General features: G+C 43.3%; 1 protein-coding gene across 11 annotated transcripts in view; it reads right to left on the bottom strand.

The window, feature by feature from the left end:
* Positions 1-15,574, bottom strand: part of SH3BP2 (SH3 domain binding protein 2) — a 97,602-nt gene that overhangs the window by 38,274 nt on the left and 43,754 nt on the right. The window contains exon 1 of one of the 11 annotated variants that reach the window (XM_087737857.1): positions 5,378-5,467. The exons of 8 other annotated variants lie outside the window; for them this stretch is intronic. The gene's annotated coding sequence lies outside the window, so the exon portion shown is untranslated. Of the gene's footprint in view, positions 1-5,377; positions 5,468-15,574 lie in introns of those variants that run through there. 2 more of the 11 variants (XM_087737855.1, XM_087737851.1) reach the window with 2 other exon arrangements.

Here is a 15,574-nt window from a genome sequence, read left to right as displayed (position 1 = left end):
ATATTACTCAGTATGGCCACCAGATTTTTAAAAAAATTACTAAGGCTGATACTTCACCCAGTTGTTGCTCCCATATGAGTTCCAATAGAAATTCCATTTTCGTATTTTGAGGAAACCATCTGGAATGAAAGATTTCCTCTGAAGAGCCCTGACAGGCGAGTTCATGATTAAAGGCATAAATCCGAGTTTCTCCTAGTACTCTCATTTATGGCAAAGCTGAAGGGATAATGAAATAAAAGCCTTGGTTAAATATGTTCGGTAACTTTCCTATTTGGGGGTTGTAATATATTTCCTGCACTGAAACAATCAAGAATATCAATGAAGTATTTTACAGTGATACACGCAAGTCCTTTGTGCATGCATGTGCCAAGAGGAGATGATGCTGTACACATAAACAAAGTTTAGCTGCAATGTCTACTACATCAAGCAACAACAGTCATAATCTGTTTACATGGATCACTCTAAAGATTTTGTAAAGTGATCTCAAATCTATGTGCAGGTATTAAGTTTTCTAAATGTTCCGTGAGAGAGCGAAAGACATTTCCATGCTGTAAAAGTCTCCGTAGGCACCTAAATCCATTTGGAATTATCAGGAATTACCACAGTCATTCCTAAGTGCTCACACACTACAGTATAGAACATCACCACCCACATAAATTGTCAGTCATACTATAAAGAACAGAATCCCAAACTCCTGTTCTCCTGCCCTAACATATCCAAGGAGATGGTCTACAATGACAAAAACAAAGCTCATGTTTTTACAAGTTACAGTAGAGTGGTTGCATTTAACTATGGAAAAAGCGTTTACCTTTTAAAAATGTAAGGATACAAAGCTAGCTTGAATTGGGAAGTTCCTTCTTTGACAAATTAACACCAGAAGAGCGGGGCGGCGGGGAGAGAATTGAAGGCATGTGCATTCCCCAGAAGACAGAACAGACCTAACGATTCAAATGTACCTGCTGTTCCATTAGGAGGGAAGTGAACCTAAATCATACATGATCAATGATGTACAGTTTGCCAGTCAATGTTATAACTTAGCATAAATAAAATAAAAATCCAGAAAGCTTTAACCATAACCAGTTGAACAGTGAGAATTTTCAAACATAAAGAGGATGAAAACAGGAGTTCCCTACCCTTCTTGGAGTTTTACCTGTGGCCTTTCCGTAAAGATAAGGCTGTAAGGAAGTAAGAGTCTGCCTTCCCTACCTCTGGGCAATCACAGGTATGAAGATTAATCCAGCAACAAAATTCAGAAAGCAGCAATTCCTGAACTTAGCCAAAGATTTGCTAATTTCACACCAGCTATCTAGCTCAGCTCTTTACAACTGTTTTAGGAGACCGATCCGGAACATCCACTTTCCACGAAGCTAAGATTCACCAGAATTATTTTAGAGAGAGCCCTAGCTACAGATTAGGTGTCTCTGAATTAGTCTGGTTAAACCAGCCTGTGACTGCAGCAGGAAGATACAACAGGAATCCTTAAAACAGACATGCAAGCTGTTCTCTTCTCTGCTCCTAGAAATGAAGTTTGCAGGAGCTGAAGACATAAGTATTGCCAAGGTCGGATTTCTAAATGATTGTAATTCCTTCTCTGCACTGTACATCACCTTTAAATATCTTTCTGCCAAAGATATTCAGATATGCGTACCCACTGCAATAACACCACCTTGGAAGAGATAAGAACTTGGTCATTACTGGAAATAAGCTGGCATGCAAGTAATATAAATAGATTATTTCAGTTATGCTGGGATAGGGGGAGAATAACATTTAGGTTTGTTTCCATAGGAAGCCATTTCTCTGCATTCTCCCCTATTGCCCTGTTTAAAATTCACCCCTTACATCAGGAAAAATAGTTTTCAGATTTCTGCATGTGTTACATGAAATGTGGACTCTTCAACCCTCTTTCTTTTTAACAAAGAAATAAGAAATTCAACATAGGAGGTTATGGAGAAGAGGCAAGATTGAAAAAACCTTCAAACAGGTCTTGGAGAAATAATGTGGAGACAGTATACTGCCCTTAAAAAGCATGGCGTACTGAGAATTCTGTTATATGCTCTAGTCTATTCACACCTATCTCAAGCAAGCAATCTGATGATACATATGCTTGTAATATATAGCATGATAAATAATTCCTTAAAGTTTACAATGATACCCAGTGTAGTCATACTGATCAAAACTTCAGTGCCTTCAATTCTTTCCTCAACACATTGCAAAAGGCATAACTTGTTTAGATATTCTAGAATAAGATGAGTAGACGAGGTGTTGATTAACAAGAGAGTTAGCAATGGTCCATAAATATTACAGGAATAGACAGTGACATATGTACGTTTGATAATAGTATAAAAAACGCACATTCCATTCAGTATTTACAGAAATTTATTGTGTCTCTCAGATTACCTTTGAGGCTGCCTCAAGTCCCTCTGATTTCCAGCCTCCCAGCTCCTTTCCAGACACTGTTCTACTACAGCACAGGTTGAAAAGCAAATGTGAAGCAATATCACCAGGAAACGCCTCCATGGAATAAGTTTACCTTAACAAAAGGCCAGAAGAATGCTTAGCTATGCAAGAGAGGAGTAGCCATCTACCAGAGGTTATTTTCTCTCCTCCCTCAGAAATCCCCATCAGAAGACAAAATGCATTGTGGAAGAATCATTGTATCAACCAACACTTTCAAATCTAAACAAAACCAATTTACTCTGGAAGTCCCCTGGTAACTGTCATGAGTCCTCACCATTGTTTACAGAGCTATCCATCAATTCCTCTGAGTCTGAGCTTGTATGAACTTTCCTGCAAGGTCCGATAGAAGTAGTAAGCCAAGATCCTGATCCTACAGTAATACAAACTAACAGTTTTACAAATAATAGGGTTACTTACATCTGCAAGTACTTTTAAGATCAGGGCTTAAGCCAGCAACAATTAATTGACACAATACTTGCAGGGCTGCAAATTCCAAACAACTTATGAAACTGCTGGATAATCTGACAAAAGCGTAAATTACCCATTGTCTAACATCTCACGCCAACCAGACTGGAAGATATACCAACGCTAAGTCAACGTTGTGAAGTTAAAACTCATACCCCTCTATTACTGCAACCTTACCATATCGTAATGCATAGCAATAAATGTACTAAATCTAAGGGCTACGGGGCGAAGAGCAAACAATGTAACCACCAGGGTTTGAGTGTCAAAAGCACTTTTTCTACAGGTAAAATGACAAATATACATGCACCTTTTGGCCATCCATGTTTGCATTTCAGGGTTGTGAAGAGTACATTAACAGTTCTTACTGCATTTCCATTTCTACCTAGTATTTGTTACCAAAGTGGCTGCCACGTTTGGTTTCCTATCAAAGGAGACTGTTCCATGTCCGCTTAAGCAAGAAATTGAACGAGGAGACTTTCCACGCTCCCTGGTTTGGGCTTTTTTGGGGTTGGTTTTTTTTTAGACTAAGTTTTCTAACAACAAAATTAGACTGGAAGTCTAGTCTTAGAAGTACAGGGGGTTCATCTGCCTGCAGGAGCTTACAGATTCACGGTCAACTGATCAGATTGGCTTCAAACACAGGAATTCTCACTCAGACAGCCCTGCCCGAGGTGCCTGCAGGAATTTATCTTGGTGTATTCATTCTTACTGGTTTGAAAACTTTAAACCTTTTCCAGAACTGGCATCTCCGTATCTCCCTCCTTTAGAACTTCAAAAAAAGCTCTTTTATTTTCTGGACTTTTAGCATGAAGTTGGTCATGCTTTGTGGAGAAGTTTATGGAGAGCTGGGAGATTTTAAAACAAAAAAAAAAAGTACAAACAGGAAACAGAATTTAGCCCACCGCTAAGCTGACCCAGTACTGACTCCTCAGTAATGGAATATTGGCAAGGGGTATATCTATTAATCAGCTCTCTTGCAACAGCAAGTTAGCTCCAAAATAGAGTAACAGGAAGGGAGAGAAACATGTGTTATGCCTAAAAGAAAAGCAGCAAGTGAATTCTACTTTTCTCTGTAGCATGAAAGAGGTACGTGAATGAAATAAACGGCAGAGGCTCCAGCTCCACATTTCCTGTACCAATACAACTAAAAATAAACAGAAGAGGTGTACAATTATTCAGATCTGAATTTGTTTCGGAAACAAACAATTTAACACAGGAAACTGAAGTCCTGCCTGCGCACAGGCCAGCCAGAGCGCGTACACCAGCAGAAAAGGCTGTCTGATACCTGCCTAGCAGCGTTACTTCATCTGTAATGATGAGTTAGACAAGGTACAAGGCCGGTTCAGTGCCACTACTGACCTGTTCTTTGCTAGCATCACCAAGACCCACAGAAAAGAGGTCTTCGCAGACAGAATGGTAGGTGGGGAAACATTTATCCACCTTCTCAGCTCATCCTGGGTATCAGTATCCTCAAGTTGCTACCAACTCGCACTGGGCACTTGTGGGATAAAAGCTGACAAATTAAATACACGCCAGGTGTCCTTGCTCTCTACTGATACAAGAAGTACAACGCATAGTTTGCACAGAGCCTACAACTGTAGATGAACGGGAACTTCGAACCTAGACAGAAGTGACAGTGTGACCAAGTAAATATGAGGCGGCTTCCAAGATTGAGGGGGCTTGAAGGAGACGATAACACTAAAGAAAATGATGTCAAAAATGCATTTGTACTCTATATTTCGTCTCGTAAGAAGTCTTGCCTCATCCTTTAACATATATTATCACTGGAAACGTGCTAGGAAATTACTCCTGACGCTCACAACTCAACGCCAAAGCCACAGCTCAGCATACGCAGGGAAACACTACGGCTCTTCCATCCTTTCCTTCCTGGAGGAAAGCACCTACGCCTTCCCCGCTCCCGCCCCGGAGGGCCTCTCCCTCCGACACCGGCGGACTCCCGCTGCCAAGGCGGCCCCGTCCCAGCTCCCACCTGCAGGCCGCCAGAGCGGCGCCGAACCGCAGGCGCCAACACGCGGGACGGGGAGGGACGAGGCGCCTTCCCGCCGCTTCCCTCACAGCGGCGGGAACGGCACCTTCCCCGCAGCCGCCGCGAGGATCCCCTGTGCTCCCAGGGACGCGGACCGAGGCTGGGGAAGCTTCCAGAAGTCCTCGGGAGGGAAACCGGCCGCTCCCGAGCGCCTCGGCGCCAGGCGGCCGCTCCAAGGGGCGCCGGCCCGGCACAAGGGCCCTCCCGCGGGGCGGCAGCGGCGTTTCCCGAGGCTCCCGGTGACCCACCCGAGGAGCTCCCCGGCGCCCTCCAGCACCGCGCTGAGGCAGCGAAGCAGCGGGAGGGCGAAGGGGAGACGTGGACACGGGGCGGCTGGGGGGAACGGGAACGCCGCCGCCTCCTCCTCCTGATCCCGTCAGGAGGGCGCCGTGAGGAGGGGGCGCTTACCTCAGCCGCTGCTTGGCTCGGCTCGGCTCAGCTCAGCTCCGCGAGCGACAGCCGCCGCGCCGGCCGCTCATTCCCGCTCCACAGCCCGGCCCCACCAACTATCGCCGCGCCCAGCGCCCGCCCCTTCCTTCACCTGCCGGGACGGGCCCGCCCCCCTCACCCGCCCCCCTCAGCCGCCCCGCCGCCGCCGGTAGGAGCTGCCGGCAGCCGGTGCCGCGCTGTCCCTCCTCGGCCTGCCGTGGGGCGGAGGCCGCCGGGGAAGGACTGGGCGAGGAGCGGGCTGGGCTGGGCTGTGCCGCGCCGTGCCGTGCCGGAGCAGCAGGGCTGCCCTGCCCTGCCCTGCCAGCCTGGGGTTTAAAGCCGTAGCCACCGCTCGGCTCTGTCAGGGCCGTGTGTGCTGAAAACTCTCGGCGGCCTCACGATCCCCGTGGGCGGCGGCCGCGGTCTCAGGTCTGTCAAAGGCAGGGGTAGAAGTTGCAGCCCCGGAGGACATGGCTTGGTAGGATGGGGTTTCACCTGACTAACCCCAGGGCCTGCCGTAGGTCCCTGCCTGGAAGACACCGGGGGCAGGGAGAAAGCAGGTTGTAACATACCTGCAAACGGTGCGGATCGTTTCCCGGTGCCCTGTGTCCATCGGGAAGCAGGTCTGAGCCGGGTCTGGCCGGAGCGCAGCGGCGCTGCGGGGATGGCCGGCCCGGGCCTGGGGACGGCAGGGCGGGAAGCTGCAGCCTGGCTCTCCCTCAAGGAGCTGGGGTGCCTCAGTGCCCTGCTCCCGTTACCAGGAGCACTGCAGAGGTACCCCGGGCCCGAAACAGCCTGGGCCCCGCCGGCCGTGCTGGCTCCAGGCTGGCTGCACACAGCGACGCTGGGCCGCCTCTGTGCTCAGCTCTGACTTCATCCAGGTCTTCCCCATACCCGTGGTAGCCAGACCCCGTTACTCTGAAGCTTACCTGTACCCCCAAGAGATGTTACACAGTTGGAAAGGTATTTTTAAGTGCTTTAAAAGGTGACTTGTAAAATTTGGTAAGATGAAGTTCTCTTCATTCACTTCATTCTCACATGTTAAATGTTAATTTAAGATACGCTTTTATTTCATTCCGTATTTTGCATTCTCTTGGGCTTTTGTTTGTTTCTCCATTTGCCTTTTATTACTTCCCAGACTTCTTTTTCTAACTAAAAAAAGAGTGGGTTTTTTTCGTGCAAGAAGAGCAGAAAATTGAAAACTCAAAAAGACATTTCAAATTATACAGAAGCCAAATATGAAAAAAATCTATCAAAAAGCTATTTAAAATGCTCAGCAACTTAGAATGCAGTTTTTTGGTCTTGTAAAAATGATATACAAAGCAGTATTAACTGCTGTGAGAGTACTGCTGTGAGAGGTACAAAGTGGTCAGTTTTAAGTCCCTTTACTTTTGTAACAAGAATGTAACCAAAAAAGAGCACTTAATAAAGCAAAGCAAAACATCGACCTTTGCATGATTCTGTAGATTTACTTGAATAAAAAGCAGCAGATTCCTTTGGTGATTAGTCAGCTAATACTTTAGTTTTAAAGCCTTTAACCTTTACAATGGTATTACAGTAGTTTCTGTGGTCAGAAAATAAGGCGGTGCAATATTTCCTGTGAATGCCATTTATTAGCATTTTTCTTTGTCATTCACAGAAATTTGTAGTATGAAGTAGCAAAGAGAATCCTTCTTCTGAAAACAATGGAGAGAGTGCTTGGTCTGTGAAACGAAGCCCCGTGTTTTCAGTACAACAGAGACTAGCAAAAGCTGGTTAGGAAATGGGGTTTAGTGATGATCTTTGATTGACTTATAACATGAATCCAGCGCTGTTCATAGCTACTGTTGGATTTGAAGGAGTCTCTACATAAAGAAAAAGATCATTTCTGAGTACAAGGGAGTAATTGAGCTGGCAGGGCCTAAGGAAAATGAAGTTTCTTAAACTTTCCCACGACATGTATCCTGGTTGCAACCAGCAACAGCCTTTACCCTGGCCTTCGCTTTCTGCTGCACAAAGACTGCCAGCTGCGTACAACCACGGGCAGGCTGTGTAACACAAATAAGTCCCATATGAAGGCCGCAAGCGGGAAAGCTGTTTGTATGTAGCGCTTCCACCGATTTCAGTGCGAGTTCTGTGTCAGAACATCCTGACTTTGTTGGTGGAAATTACAGCATTTATTTTCCTGCCTGACTAAACCCAGAACTTTCAGTCTCCAGAGAAGGCAGATGAGAGCACTGACGGCATTAAGCTGAAGCAGGTGTGGGGAACCTTCGTTTTGTTGGCTGAATATGCTCTGTCACTCCAGTTTACGGGGTACAGCCTGTGATTAAAATTAGCCTGTGTGTTATTACTGGATGGCGGAGCATGTTAACATGTGGTCTGCCAAACGTGTTGGAAAGGCATGTTTCGTCCTTAGCCAGGAAAAGGTTCCCCACCCCCAAACTGAAGGCTAAACTGACAAGCCTTTATACAAACTATATTACAGGGTAACAGGCCCTTCTCCATCTCTCTTCTGAGTTGAGTTTTCCCTTTGTACAAGCTAAGCTTTCTGTGTGACCTAAATTGCACGCAGTGTTCCAGCTGAGAGGACTCAAACACTTGCTTATTCCTCCGGGAAACACTGTGCCCAGGACCTTGTAGGATCACACTCACGTAACGTCAGGAAATCATAATTATTTTATGAGCTTGCTCTTTCTCACTTTTCTCAAACTGATGCACTCCTTACTTGTATCTAAAGCTTTTACCAGCTCACAACTGTATTACATACTATTGAACTTCTATTATTCTAGCCATTGAAGCCACTCAGTTATTCTGAATTGCAATAATCTTCTGTAGTGAGGAAACATCCCAACTTCATTTTATCAGTAAATATAACATTACCTTCATCTAAAAAATCCATCCTCTTATCAAAGACAATGGTCAGACTAGTCTGGCATGGTCTACTTTGGGGAACAAAAATCCATTTTGTCCCATTTACCTCACATCCTTAATTATTTTTTTCTTCAAATTTGCATATAACAAATCAGATTGAAGGGACTATAGCTGTGATACTGGTTTCATCTCCGTTCTTCTTAAATACAGAATTTGCATAACCCTCATTATGAAAAACAGTACGTGATTTTCAGCCGGACTAGATTCCCAAACTAAGAGACTTATCAAAATATTTGTTCGTGATTCATTAGCCAGCTCACCCGGAATTGTAAGAAAGATGTTGTCCCTCGCTTCATTGCAGCCCTGCTTCCCCTTTCCTTGTTCCTTTTTTTTTTTTTTTTAATGTGCCTGCAAACCCTTGGTCTATTTGTTACAATTGTCTTCACATGTCTAGTTTAGCTTGACTTTTGGCAAGTCTCATTTCCTGGCCTCCAGACTGATCAGTCTTTCTGTTTCTTGCAGAATCTCTGCTTATACCTGATTTCCCATTTGTGATGGCTGGCTACATGCTTTGAGCTCCGGCTGCTCTGTAGAAGTGTCTTTCCTTGTTTTTCATGCACTCATGTGGCACAGAAGTTGTAAAGAGCCCAGTGTAAGCTGTCTGCTCCAAACCGAGCATCATCCAAAATGCAAACCTGGGGTGGGGGTCGGAGTGGGGTGGGAGGGTTGCTCGGTATTTTGTTTTGTCTATTGGTAATTCTATCAATTACCCTGTAAAACGTGCTAAAACATGCTCAGTGCCAAGGAACAGAAGCATTTGTGTCAAATTTCATGTATTTGTATTCTGCTTGAAAAGCATCAGAGAATTGTTTAACTACAAAAATAGAGAAGTGCCAGGTGAAAAGCTGGTACTGTGATACTAACAAGATTTCTGACTATGGGATTCAGGACTCAGTTACCTGTTTAAATACGCAACACACCTAAGGCTTTAAATATGCTCAGGTATTTCTCAATCTATTGTTCCACCCCAGAATCACGGCCAGTTTTGCTTTTGCTTGCTGCAGTTCCTTTTAGTTGCTCTCCCAACCGGGGAACGCAGACTGAAAGCCTGAGTCCAGCTCCAGAGGCACTATCACAAGGGGCCCTAATGGGGGCCTCGCAGTCCAGTACGCAGAAATAATAACAGTTGCTCCCAGAGCTGTGAGGATTCTGGTTGTTCTCCCCAAAAGGCACGCGTTAAAATGACAATATATTTAGGTGCAAAGAGGGTACTTATCTTTGTTAGTTAAAAGTGCCAGAGAAACATGAAAAATAGTTACATTCCAAAGATAAAGAGATCTAAAAAAGAGCAAATGTTTTCATTAGCTGTAATCTCTGTTGTGTTTGTAGGACTCTTACCAAGCCTTTGGTAAAAATAAAGCCTCTGGTTTGGGGTTTTTGTTGTTGTTGTTGTTTTTTAATGCTGACAAATACTGCAATTAATTTAAGTTACGTAACCTCTTCCAGGGCCCAGCTGTATCCCTGCAGACACAGAACAATTCATTATGGATGGAGGAAGTATGCCAGAAAAAGCAAGGCTTCGTGAAGGCATTTTGCCTATTTCTGTCATGCTTTCCGGCTGAAGCTTTAAGGAAATAAACTCACTAATACTTCTCCAATGTATTTGGCTGACAGCTAGTACATCCCTCCTCGTCTTCAGTATTACAGTCTCACTGATGCGCAGGACGAGAGGAAGGTGATCTCTCTGCGGTCATTACTGTTGCTGGCAACACAGATTATTCCCTTTTTTGCTGCGCTGCATTTGCAATCATATTGTATCGTTCCTCTCTACAGAAAACAACCATCTCTTCTGCCTGATTTTCAGTGTGTTTGTGTTGAAGCAGCTATAATTTGGGTTTGGCGTCTACATTACTGAGTTCTGTCGTGGGAGACTCGGGGATGTCCATTTGACTAGCACGTTTTGCAGTTGCGTGAAATATCTAGGAAGAACATTAAAAGTATTTGAAAAACAGGGATTCACAAAAATTCCAAGAAAGTAATCTGTCATCTACCTGGTCTTCAGAGGAAACAACCACGCTCTGGATAGCTGGGATTTTCAGCCTGCATGATTATACTTACTAAGTGAGGAGAAGGCCATTATTGAGACTAGAAGAATGCATTTTCCTTAGCTTGCCTGTTCTGATTAGTAGAAAGTATGAACTTTTCCCACATGACATCACCTGCTAACCTGTGTTCTGATAAGAGAGGTGAGAAACATCAGTTTCCATCATATGTTCCAAAGGAATATTTCCTTACAATCCAAACTGCAGTAATCGGTTTCCCACTAAGCACATAAATAAGAATGACAATAAACACCAAATTTATAGCGATAGTGAAACTTGTCTCCAGATAAAGTGCTCTTTTTTCGCTTTTGAAACTGAGTAAACGAAATCTAGCTGTAGCTGCAGGGGCAGAGAATCCCAAATAACACGCTGCTAAACCTCCGACATACGATTCGTGATTTGAGTGCACCACGCTGTGATCTCCTCCTACTCTTTCCACTCTCTTAGAGCAAACTGCACAGTAACGGAAACCATTAGAACAATTCCAGACTGCTGCTAGTGAGTAAAATTATCTGCATCTTGTCAAAGTGATATAACTTACATGGTTATGAAGTTTCCAGCAAGAAATTACTACTCACGTAACTACAGCCTTTTTGTGATGGCTCACACCAAGAAGAGTGAAGGGCAAGATATAAAACCCAGCACAGCAATACAACCTTTCAGAGCTGCTCAGCTCCAGACGTGCTTATGAAAGCATGAACACCAGAAAACTTGGTGGCTAAGGGTTTCAACATCACGTAGGAGGATTCAGGTATGAAATCATCGTTAGAATAGGAAAGCAGACAGCTCTCAGGAGCCGGGCTGATTTTAGGCACAACGGAAGGGGGATGCAGCCTAGGGCTGAAGGCAGCAGCAGCATCAGAACCGCTCTAGTGTGAGGAAGCGTGGAGCTCTTGCCTACGTCTGCCTGGTGGAGAGAGCTCAAGTTGTTGGTGTGGGTGGCAAGTATTGCTAAGGAAACCAGGGCTGTTTCCAGCTTTGCTCCTTAGCAACAGGGCACTGAGTCGTCCTTACCCTGCCCTTTGACCGTGCTGACATCCTTATGCCCTTTCTCAAATCTTTCTTCATCTGTGAGCTATGTTTGCTCTGTTCCTCCCACAGTTATCTTTAAATCCTTGCTAGACAGCATGAAGACTATTTAACTCTCTTAACTGCTGCTTTGAGCTTCTTTCTGGTAAGAATCCTCACTGTAATTATCCTTTTGAACTGAGCAAAACTGTAGCAGATTTTTTATCACTTATTCATCCTGCAAAGATGTAGAATCTGTTACAGAATCCTTTAAAGACTGATGCATATCCAAATGAAGACAATAATAAATAAAAAAAAGCTTAAAAGCATAATAAAATAGGCCAGAACTGTTGTTCAAGAACAACTTGCAAAAAGTATAAAAACCAACAGTAAATCCTTTTCCAAATGCATCAAGAGCAGGAAGCTCTACTGAAGAGAATCAATAGAGTCAATATGAGATTAAGGTTTCAAGGTACCCTCAGAGAAGATAAGATCATAGCAGAGCATTACAGAAAAGCTGAATAAATGTCTTTTAGAAAAGAGTTAGGGAAGTTCCCATGCAAAACCCTTTCTTTACGGGAGAATTATTAGAGAATCTGTGACAAACCCAACAATCAGTAGAAAAGTCTATAACTTAAATGAACAAGACAAACAGGTAATCACCAGAACAAGACTGTATTCTCCAAGGAGTTCTAAGTGAATATATCTCAAACTATGGTGTATAATCTCTTGCTTAAAACCAGCATTTTATCTGAGAAGAGAAAGGTAATAAATGCGATTGTGATTTTTTTGTAATGGTTCCAAGAGAGTCAGGGATCTACAGACATGGCATCTGGACCAGGGTGAATTAATAGAGAGTGTAATAAAAGAATTAGGAGAGGCAATAAAGATAATGTGTTAAGGAGGAGTCAGCATAGCTCTTAGACAGAGGACTTATGCCTTGCAAGTAATTCTGTTGGAGTTCCCTAAAGGAGTCACTAGGCATGTGAAAAGGGAGATCCGGCTGATAGAGCCTATTCGGATTTGTAAAACACCCTCAGTGCAGTTACTCGTCAAAGACGTTTCAAGAAGCTGAACACCAATGGCAAAAAAATGGCTAAAAGATGGGAAAAAGAAGGCGGGAGTTAAACAGAGTTTTCACAGTGAGGAAAGGCATTTTCCTTCCTTGGGAACTGGCATGGAAATAAAGCTGTTCAATAGAGTCATACACGATATGATAAAAGTACTGTAATGCAAAACTTACTGTGAGAAGAGAGGTGATAAAATGTGCTGATATCAAGTTATTTGGGGTAGTAAAAATAAGTGCTGAGTGTGAGGAAGGACTGAATAATACTGAGCAACAGAGCAAGCTGAAATGCAGTGCAGATAATTGCAAAAATCTTCCTAACTTAGCATATAAAATGATGGGCCCTGAGCTGGTTATTACCGCTGAGGAATGAGCTCGTGGGCTGTAACAGTGCCACAAAGCTGGCGGTTCAGTGCTTAGCAAGAGTAAAACTGCAAACAGAACATTAGCGATTATTAGCAGGAGAACCAAGAACAAATCGGAGAACAGCCTTATGCCGTCCTGTAAATCCATCAAACCTCACACAGCCTGGAAACTGGGTGCAGTGCTAGTTCCCCCATTGCAAAAAGGGTATAGACAAATACCACAAAAGGTGGTAGTTGGGCGATTAGGCTGTAGATCCTTGCCTGTGGGGTGCTGTGGATGCTAGGAGTTCAGATGGGTTTCAAGGGAGCCTGGGCAAACCTAAAGCAGCAAAACCCATCAGCAGTTGTTAAAAAATATACCATTTCTCCCTCCAGAAAGTTCACTCCTTTCTAGGTGTTGAACAAAAACAGAATAGAATAGAATAGAATAGAATAGAATAGAATAGAATAGAATAGAATAGAATAGAATAGTTTTCAGTTGAAAGGGACCTCCAATGATCATCTAGTCCAACTGCAAAAAAAACCCAACTGGGCTAGATGGACCCTTCATACGACTAGTACAAGTGTTCTTACATTATCATCACTGCTCTCAAAATATATTATATAAATTGTTCCCTTGTCACTGTGAGAGTGCCTCAGCTGATATCTCTGCAGCCACCTGATAAACTGTACCAGCAGACTGGTTCTTCACATGCGAGCCATCATGTTATATTCCATCAGGCTCAATCGATTGCCTGCTACATTCAGCAGGAATTTTGCTGGGACTTTCTGTAAGATCCAGGTGAAGCGAGTACAAACACTGAAAGCTCTGCAGAGGTAGCACCTCTGATTTTTTTTGTCCTTTTAATATACACAGCTCTAAGTCTTAAATTAGACATAGCCGTGAACTGGATACGATAACTGAATTATTGTGACATAGTGGTGCTATCAGGATGAGAAAATTCTATATTCAGAATTCTGTAGAAAATTGCCTCGCTCTTCAGAAAGGTGGTGGAGAGGACAGCTATGTCTCAAAAGGGCACAGACAATGAAAAGGGAGTTGATAGCTCCTTAGAAACCAAACCTAACAACCAGAAGACCCAAAACAGTCTTGTGATTGTGACTGCTGTGGACATCTGTCCAACAACTGTGCCAAGAATTCAACTAATAAGCAAAAAACACAGCCAGAAATGAACAAAGGAGTGTTGTCTCCTTGGAGAAGCTGTCTGGTACCCTGCGGTCCAGCTCTGAAGAGCACATACTCTGTGACAGACATAATAGAGATGACTACAAACCCCGACAGCCCACTTTAGATTGAAGAATGTATTTGAAATGCAGTATTTTCAAGGCAAGTTTACACATCAAACTGTAACAGTCCTAATGAAAGTATGTGAGCCTTGAACTGGGAATAAGGAGACGAGACATGTGTTGGTATTTTCTATGACTCATCACTTGAAGACAATTTAACTATCCATAAATGAACATAACGCTTTACAATAGACAAAGCTATTTAAACAATAAATTATATCCATGCCTTGGATAGTCTTAAGGCAGAAACAGATATCGGATGGATCACTATAAGCAAGCACAAGAGATGCCGCGGAGTTATAGAACAGAGCTGATGCTGGGACCATGGGTTGTGAAACATCGCAATATGAAGTAAGAATATAGGAGGAATTACACCAATCTGATCTTTGAAGCCTGTCAGTCAGCTCTATTATAATATTTGTCTGCATATCAAGAACAGATAATAATAATGGTAAGAAAAAATAGTAGTCGCAAAGCATACAGTTACTTGAACAACTGGAAGTCTATAGGAAAACTTTTAGAAAACATGTAGGCTGCTGAACCACTGGTAAAACAAGGTAACAAAAGTTTCAGTGCACAGTAAAATTGTCCTTGTCTGCAAGGCTTCATTCCTACCGCCAAAAACCTAAAGGGTTTGAGCTGTTCACATCTCAAACTACTTTGTATACAATCAGTGCTTATTTTGTTTCTCCATAGTTTTTTAAAATATTATTATTTCTGTTCTTGGTACAATGATAAGGGAGCTTGCTTACTTTTCCAAGCCCTATATTTTTTTGAAATCAAGCCAACAACATATTTTCAGTTTGGCATGAATTTTCCTTCACCTTGCTTTACATCACCAAGTGTTAGGAAGCTGATTTTGTAATTGTTTGTAAAGCAATTGGAAGTCTTCTCATAGAATCATAGAATCATTTAGGTTGGAAAAGACCTTTAAGACCATCAAGTCCAACCGTTAACCTAGCATATGAAAGATATAATATATCCAAGTAATTCTTCATTAACTTCTGCCATCCCCATTCAAAGCTACATGTTCTCCAGTGAGTGAAGGCAGAGTTATCCAGTGACATATTGAACCACTGAGAAGAAGGGGGCACTTCTCCTCTGTTTCTGCTCACACAAAACTCACTGATGCCACAAAACATTTCCAGTGATTTTTTTCCCTTCAGGGAAGTGAAGAAAATTTTGCCTTGATCGGAACTGACACGTCTGCAGAAGTAGAAAGACTCTGTCTCGGATGTGAACAGACTGGTGCCTGAAAGAGCCTTTGCAATATCTTCTTTTATTGCAAAACATCGCTTTACTTTAGGAATAAAGGATAGCAAAACTGAGGTGACAGAAGCTGTTGTTTATATTATGAGGGCCAATCATACAGCGTTGCGGCTTCTTGCTCACGAAATATTAAAGTGTCTCCTTTGCTTCAGGCCATGGGTGTACACTGCTAAGTATGTTAATACTCTCCCCTCCCTGTCCTCGCTACTGTGCATCCATTACGTGA

Source organism: Nipponia nippon, unplaced genomic scaffold, assembly GCF_047370975.1.
Source record: "Nipponia nippon isolate SJK-2023a ecotype South Korea unplaced genomic scaffold, ASM4737097v1 scaffold_6, whole genome shotgun sequence".
In the NCBI taxonomy this organism is placed as follows: Eukaryota; Metazoa; Chordata; class Aves; order Pelecaniformes; family Threskiornithidae; genus Nipponia; species Nipponia nippon.
This window is presented reverse-complemented; position numbering and strand designations above follow the sequence as displayed.